This window comes from Penaeus vannamei, chromosome 11 (genome assembly GCF_042767895.1).
Source record: "Penaeus vannamei isolate JL-2024 chromosome 11, ASM4276789v1, whole genome shotgun sequence".
NCBI lineage: Eukaryota > Metazoa > Arthropoda > Malacostraca > Decapoda > Penaeidae > Penaeus > Penaeus vannamei.
The window spans coordinates 18,930,551-18,938,050 of record NC_091559.1 but is presented as its reverse complement, the minus strand read 5'-3'; positions in this window follow the sequence as shown (position 1 = coordinate 18,938,050).

The following is a 7,500-nucleotide window of genomic DNA, read 5'->3' as shown; positions in this document are numbered from 1 at the left end:
GAGAAAAAGTCCAAGATGGTGCTACTTGGCTTTCCACTAGGGTTCGACGTGGAGGTGATCACGTCTCTCCCACAAGTGGTGGAGGCTTCCCGCATGACCAAAGGGAAGTCTCCAACCAGGCAAGTCCTGGTTATCCTCAAGGGAGCCCCAATCACCACCCTTGATCTGGGTAACTGGGGCTCATACAAGCTCAGGACATATGTGCCAGAGCCCTTGAGGTGTTTCACGTGCCAGAAATTTGGGCATCACCAGGCAAACTGCAAGGCCAAAGCCAAATGTGGTGTATGCAGCGAGGCACACGAAACCGAAGTGTGTATAAAGGCACACAAAGATGGCCAGAAGGACACAACAGCCAAGTGTCCAAACTGTGCTAAAAAGCATCATGCCTGGAGCCTGGCTTGCTCTGTCAGGAAACAGGCAGTGATTAAAAAGCAGGAGCTAGCCAAAAAGCGTCCTGACTTTGTCCCTGCGCCCCCAGGCACCTACGTCTGGGGCCAAAACAAAAAACAAAACCAAAAAGAAAAGACTCCCCGACATCCTAAGAGGAAGGAGTCGCCCCCACAGCGAAAATTGGATACCTCTAACAGAGAGGAATTCCCCAAGCTTGCTAGTGGCAAAACCACAAAAAGAACCAAAGGGAAAAAGGTTCAAAGTCCACAGCAATAGTCCCCCTTGTAGATGATAATCTTTTCTTTGACTAGAAAGATATGACTCTCCTGTTGAGTGCTGTAGTTTCTGCAGTAGTAACAGCCTTGGGGAGGACCAGTGAGGAGGCGGAGAAAGCAGTGCAGGTCGTAATGACGGCTATGACCCAAACTGTGGCAGCTCTGAAGGGAAGGAAGCTAGAAGCCTCCAAACCGATAACGAGCAGCGCTCCCCTCCCTAAATCCTTGGATGGCAGACTAGCTTCAAGAGAAACATTACATGAAACCCCAGCTAGTCTGTCAGAACAGGCTGAAACTGTGCAGCAGGCCGAGTCTGTACAGCCAAAGTCTCGTCCTCTGACCCGAGGTGGCATTTCCAACCTAGGCCCTACACCCCTCGGTAGAGCCTTAACCGGAGTGTCTGACTTAGAGGAAGTTGTACAATCCTCAATCAACGAGGATCTGTATTTATCTGATGCCACCAGCACTGGGGCATCTGAAACTGAAGCAAGTGACACTGAGTAACCATCATGGCACACAATCTAAGCATACTGCAGTGGAATATCTGTAGCTATAAAAGCAAGAACTCCTTTCTCCAGTCAATTGTGCGAGCAAGGAGCATTGACGTCGTCATGCTCCAGGAGACACTAACTATGGGATCCGTGTGCTTCTCAGGATATCATGCCTTCACCACTCCAAACCTGGATGGTGCTAGAGGCCTGATGACCCTGGTAAAAGAAGCTATCCCGTGCTCCCTAATAGCCAACCCGCCGCACTGTGGAGATGGTGTTGAATCTCTTGCTGTTGAGATTCAGCTACCTGGGGGCCCTATAAAAATATATAATATTTATAGCAAACCACTGTGTGAGAGCTTAGATCTAAACCAGGTCTGTGCTACTGCAGCACAAGACCGAGTGATCATAGGGGGAGACTTCAATGCACACATGGCCATGCTGAATCCCCGCAAAAGGCCGAACGCGGCAAGCATTCACATAGCAGAGGTGCTTGAGACATTCCCTGAGATCGCTCTTCTCAACAGCAAAGAACCAACGCATGTGAAGGGAGGGGTCCTAGACCTCACCTTTGCCACTGCAACAATGGTGGAGAGAATTCGGTGGTGTGTCGATGATACGGTTACTAGTGATCACTACGGCATAGTCGCCACACTAATGGATGCAGGTCCAGCCCAAAGACCACATCACATTCCTAAATGGAAAACAGACAAGGCCAACTGGTTTGCCTTAGCTCGATGTCTGAAAGACAATGAACCCAATAACAATAATGAAAACGTGGATGTGCTAGAGGCAAGGCTAATCCAGGCAGCCTCACAAACCATCTGATGGGATCTCTCACCCCATCATTTCGCATCTAGGCCTTGCAGAAGAACTTGCATTCTTGCAGGTTATCAACAAATCCTGGCAAACAGCCACGGTGCCCCAGAGCTGGAAACAAGCCACAATAGTTCCCATCCCAAAACCAAAGGATCCTGGCAAGTACCGTCCCATCTCTCTTCTCAGCTGCCTGGGTAAAACAGCTGAGAAGATGGTACTCAACAGGCTCCGATGGAAAACGGGTCCCCCCCCATGAACACCTGCACGGGTTCACAAGGGGTAAGAGCACTGCTCATAGCATTTCCACACTCTTAAGCACAATCTGCACCTCGCCCACCGTGTTTGTCTTCCTTGACTTGGAGACGGCTTTTGAACTGGCAAGTCCGCTTGCCATTCAAGAGACCCTAATCCACAAAAGAGTCCAAGGCAGACTCTTGGCCTGGATAGCTAACTATTTTAAAAATAGATCAGCAAATGTCAGATTTCAAGGCCACCTCTCACAGCGCATGCCACTTGAAAATGGAACTCCTCAGGGAGGGGTTCTTAGTCCAGCCCTGTTTAATACCGTCATGTCCAACATACTCGACATTCACCTGCCAGAGGGATGCAAGATCATCTCTTATGCAGATGACTTGGCAATCATAGCCTCTGGCAATCACTGCCTTACTAGAGCTCAGCGTTGTCTGAACCTGGTGTCCGAAGAGTGTTATAGGACGGGTCTAAAAATAGCAGCAAAATCCAGAGCAATGGCACTGAGAACCAATGTCAGAAACAAAAAACTCACTATACAGGATATGAATCTGGAATGGGTGAAGGACTATCTATACCTTGGTGTATGGATAGGACACACACTCACTTTCGAAAAGGAGATCCAATACCTGCTTGACAGAACCAAGGAAAGACTGTCAGTCATGAAAGTCATGACAGGGAGATACATAGGAGCAGGACACAAAGTACTAAGATCATTCTATGTACATGCTGTCCGTCCTATTATTGACTATGCATCTGTCGCCCTCATTGCTTCCAGCACAACATTAAAAGAAAAACTGGAAACACTACAAAACGAAGCAGCCAGGATAATTCTAGGTGCACCTAAGTGGACAAAGGTCATCAACCTCCTCATGGAAGCTGATTTACCGTCCATGGACACCAGAATTGATCTAATGGCAGCACAGTTCCTTTCCAAGGTCCTGCAGGCACCCACAAACTCCTATCTAAGACAAAGAGTTCTCAGACGCCTACAACAAGATTACCAGTTGTTTGCGGACAATTCCTGGCTCACACATACAGCCAGAGTTTTGATACGCTTTCAGCTAAAAGATTTATTGTTTGCTAAGGGTATGGACTCCCCTCACCCTGATTACAAAGAACCCCCGCCGTGGGCAAACGAAATGATCGAATTCTCAATTCTAAATCTCACAATGAGAAAAGATCAATATTCCATGCCTAGCCTAAAGGCACAAGCACAAAGGGTCATTGAACAAATAACTCCGCCAGGTAGTATAACTTACTACACGGACGGATCCGTGGATCCAATAAACCATACTGCAGGCGCCGGCTTTGCAACAAAGGATACCACAGCATCCATTAGGGTCACTGACAATGCCTCAACGCTTCAGGCTGAAACGGTTGCGATCATGGAAGCATTGACACACGCGTCCCTGAGGGGAGGGCACGTTGTCATTCATACAGATTCAAGAGCAACTATTGACAGCTTACAGCATAGCATGCCCCCAGATAACATATACCTCTTGACAACAGTACTATACATAGCCCAAAGAATCCTTAGTCAAGGTAGAAGAATCATAAACTGGGTCCCAAGCCACATAGGCATACAAGGGAACGAGCTTGCTGATAAACTAGCCGAAAAGGGCAGGGGTATGCCCCCATTCTCCATGATCGTTAAACCCAGTCGAAGGGGACTGAGCCAAAGTACCAAAGCTGCAGCGTGTGCGGTCCTCCGGGGAGCACATAGAGAAAACATCACAAAATCGCTCGCTGCCAAGTGGTACTCAGATGCTTCAGGCTATGAGCCACTGGCCCTTCCTCCAAATACAAAAAGAGGTACCGAAGTCATACTATTCAGACTAAGACTAGGTTACCAATGCGCTTGGCAAATTATTGACAATGAGACTGGGAGGTTATGTAAACACTGCGGTGAGCCTAACGCCACCCTGTTACATTACTTGCAGAATTGTGTACACACACAATTTCTGAGGCAGGGACCACCCACCACAGCCGCCGGGCTGGTAAAAAAGGTGTGCAACATGCTTTCTCCGTGGCAGCTGGATCGCTTGCTTGCAATCCAGCCGCCGCGATAAGCATGCAGTTCAAAGAAAACATCTGAGCTAACTAGAAATAGTTAACAAAGGCCGGGCCACTCCAGAGAAAAGGCTCGGGCGAAGCATGACTTCGCAAATCTAACTGAACTGTCCGTGGTCAACCAATCAGGTCTCGGTATGCGTCGTCGAGAAGCTGCTGATGGTGAGGGCGAGAGGACAGGCTGTGGACCTGGACCCAACCTGGGGGAAGTATGCTACGCTGCAGGTTGCGGGGGTCGGCTACAATGTCTCCGTTGTTTTTTTTTCAGAATACGTTTTATAGTAAATCTTACAATTCATTAGCATGATAATTATCATTATTACTATCATCACCATCTATTATCAGCATCATCATTATTATCATTATAATAATTCTTGTTATCACCATTATAATCATCACTATTATCATTATAATCGTCTTTCTTATAACTATCATAATTATTATCATTACTATTATCATCGTTATTATTGTTATTTACAGTTGTTATCATCACCATCATTTTCATTCTTCTTATTATTATTTTTATTTCTATTATAATTATCATTATTAATGTTATCATTGTCAATATCATTTTCATTTCCATTATTATTCTGAAAAGGAGTTTATGCTTTTAATAGCGTTGGTTTGTTCTTTACTTAGAATGATAGCACAAAAAGTTCTGAATAGACTTTTATCATTTTTTACCAGAGTTAAGTCCTAGCCCAACTTAGATGCCATTGAATTTGGTGGTGATCCGGATATTATTTGCTAGAAGAATAACTAAAAACAAAGTTATGTACAGATTTTATGATTTTTTTTTATTGCTTACGTTTCTATAAATCATGATCCGGATCCAGGAATTTTTAATGTGATTTTATGTGTGAATATTATTACTATTGTCGAGGAAAATGGGGAGGCTGAGAGTGGAGGTGGCTGCTCTCTTGGAGGTGAGAAGATCTGGCAGCGGCACGATCAGCGCTGGTGGCTACACATACTACTGGTCGGGCCGCAGCGACGGTCACCATCTCCAGAGAGTAGCCATAACCATCTCCAGTAGACTCTAGCCCTCGGTAGTTTAGGTTACTCCGGTCGATGAGTGCATAATGGTAATGAGACTGAAGCTTGCATTTGGCTTCATGTTTCTTATTGCTGTGTACGCTCCTACCGATGTTTGTAAAATTGGCGGGAGATGTTCTACGCCAAACTAGCATGAGTCAGACGGCAAGATATTCGTATTGTCTCTGGGTGACTTCAATGCGGTATCTGGCCAACTGAGCTGGCGAGATGTCTGTCGGTCCTCGCGTTCTCGGGAGTTGATACCAAAGAAGTAGAATAGCCTCCTTTTTTTCGGGACTTTCAAGCAAGATCCCAGAAATTGAGGATTTCTAGCTCCTGGATACCAGCACCCAGACCCACATCATTGGACATGATACAGTTGATGTGTGGGGTAATACAGTCAAGGAGATCGACCACATATTCGTTAGCACTCACTGGAGGATCCTCCAGAACTGCAGGGTGTATAGGAGTGCTGGAGTTCTGTGGTACTGACCATAGATTGGCTGTGGCTACCCTCCGGGTTCACTTCAAAAACTCCCCAGCGGTCCAATGACCACCCTAGGGTGGTTCATTTGGACAGGCTGAAGGAGAGGGAGTGTGCTCGGGGGGTATGCCGAGACAATCTCTGATCGCTTCACAGCGCCTCGACAATCTGACAGACCCTGTACTTCAGTGGGACACCTTCAAGTGAAACGCTTGATACAGCCCAAGAATCAGATTGGAGAACACCCGAGGGCAAGACAGAATTTAATATCTCTGGAGCATTTACTGGAAGCCACAGATGCTTGCCGTGTGGCTCATCTGTCAGGGGATTGGGATTTGCACCGTTCTTAGATGCAAAGAACTTGGTCAATCGTTAAGAAGGGACAAGGAACAGTTTATTAGGAGTCTTGCTGAGGAGGTCGAACGTCCATTGCTTAGTACCATACCTCTCGTCCTGCATACCAAGCCCTGAGAAAAAATTAATTCCAAGCCTCTTCTTCACAGGTGACTGGTGTTCGCTTAGTAGGTGGCCAGATCGTCTCTGATCCTGTTGCGGTGTGGGAACATTGGGCTGAGTATTTTGAGCAGTTGTATCAGGTTGACCCATCCCAACATTTAATCTGGATACGGGTAGTGCGTGAGATTCCGCTGCTGGACCCACCCATTAGCGAGGACCCACCGTCCCTAACTGGAAGTTACAGGGGAGCAAGGATCTCGAAGCTGTGTTTATGGTAAAGCAGCAGTGCAGGTATTTTCTGTGGCATCCCAGCTGAACTGTTAAAGGCTGGTGGGGAACCGATGGCGCTGGGATTGCATGCTGTTCTGGCTGCCATCTGGCGGTCTGGTGCACCGCTCCCCCTGACCTGTTGAGGGGCGTAGTCATCTTCCTCTGGAAGGGGAAGGGGGACCAATGGGACTGCAACTGGCATTACACTACTCAGTATGCCCCGCAAGGTTCTCGCCCACATCCTTCTGAGAGATATCAGAGACCACCTACTGAGGCATCAAAGGCCGGAGCAATCGGGATTCACTCCTGGTAAGTCTACAATAGACCATATCCTTGCACTTCAAGTCATTGTAGAATGTCGTCGTGAGTTTGGGCGTGGCTGCTACACCTACCTCAAGAAGGCATTCGATATGGTGCATCGGAATCACTCTGAGTGATCCTGAGACTGAGAGGAATTCCAACAAGGATTATTGAACTAATAACAAACCCTGTATACTGGTACTGATAGTGCTGTAAAGTGTGGGAGTGGGAGCCTGTCGAGCTTCTTTCCTGTTAGTTCAGGAGTGAGGCAAGGCTGTGTTCTTGCACCAACACTTTTCAATACTTGCATGGACTGGATACTGGGCAGAGCTACTTCTCAAAGTCATTGTGGAGCAACACTGGGCAATGCTCAAGGTTACCAGACCTTGACTTTGCCGAGGATGTTACTATTCTATCTGAGCTTCTTTGGAAATCCCTAGTGGCGGCTCTCGATGCATTTAGTAATGAAGCCGAAGCCCTTGGGTCTAGAGGTCTCCTGGACCAAGACCAAGATTCAGGACTTTGGGGACTTGCTAGGAGAACCTGTTCGGTCGGTACGTGCTTGCGGAGAGGACATCGAAGTCACAGAGAGCTTTACATACCTTGGTAGTGTAGTTCATAACTCTGGGCTGTCAGACCAGGAAGTCAGCAGACAGAT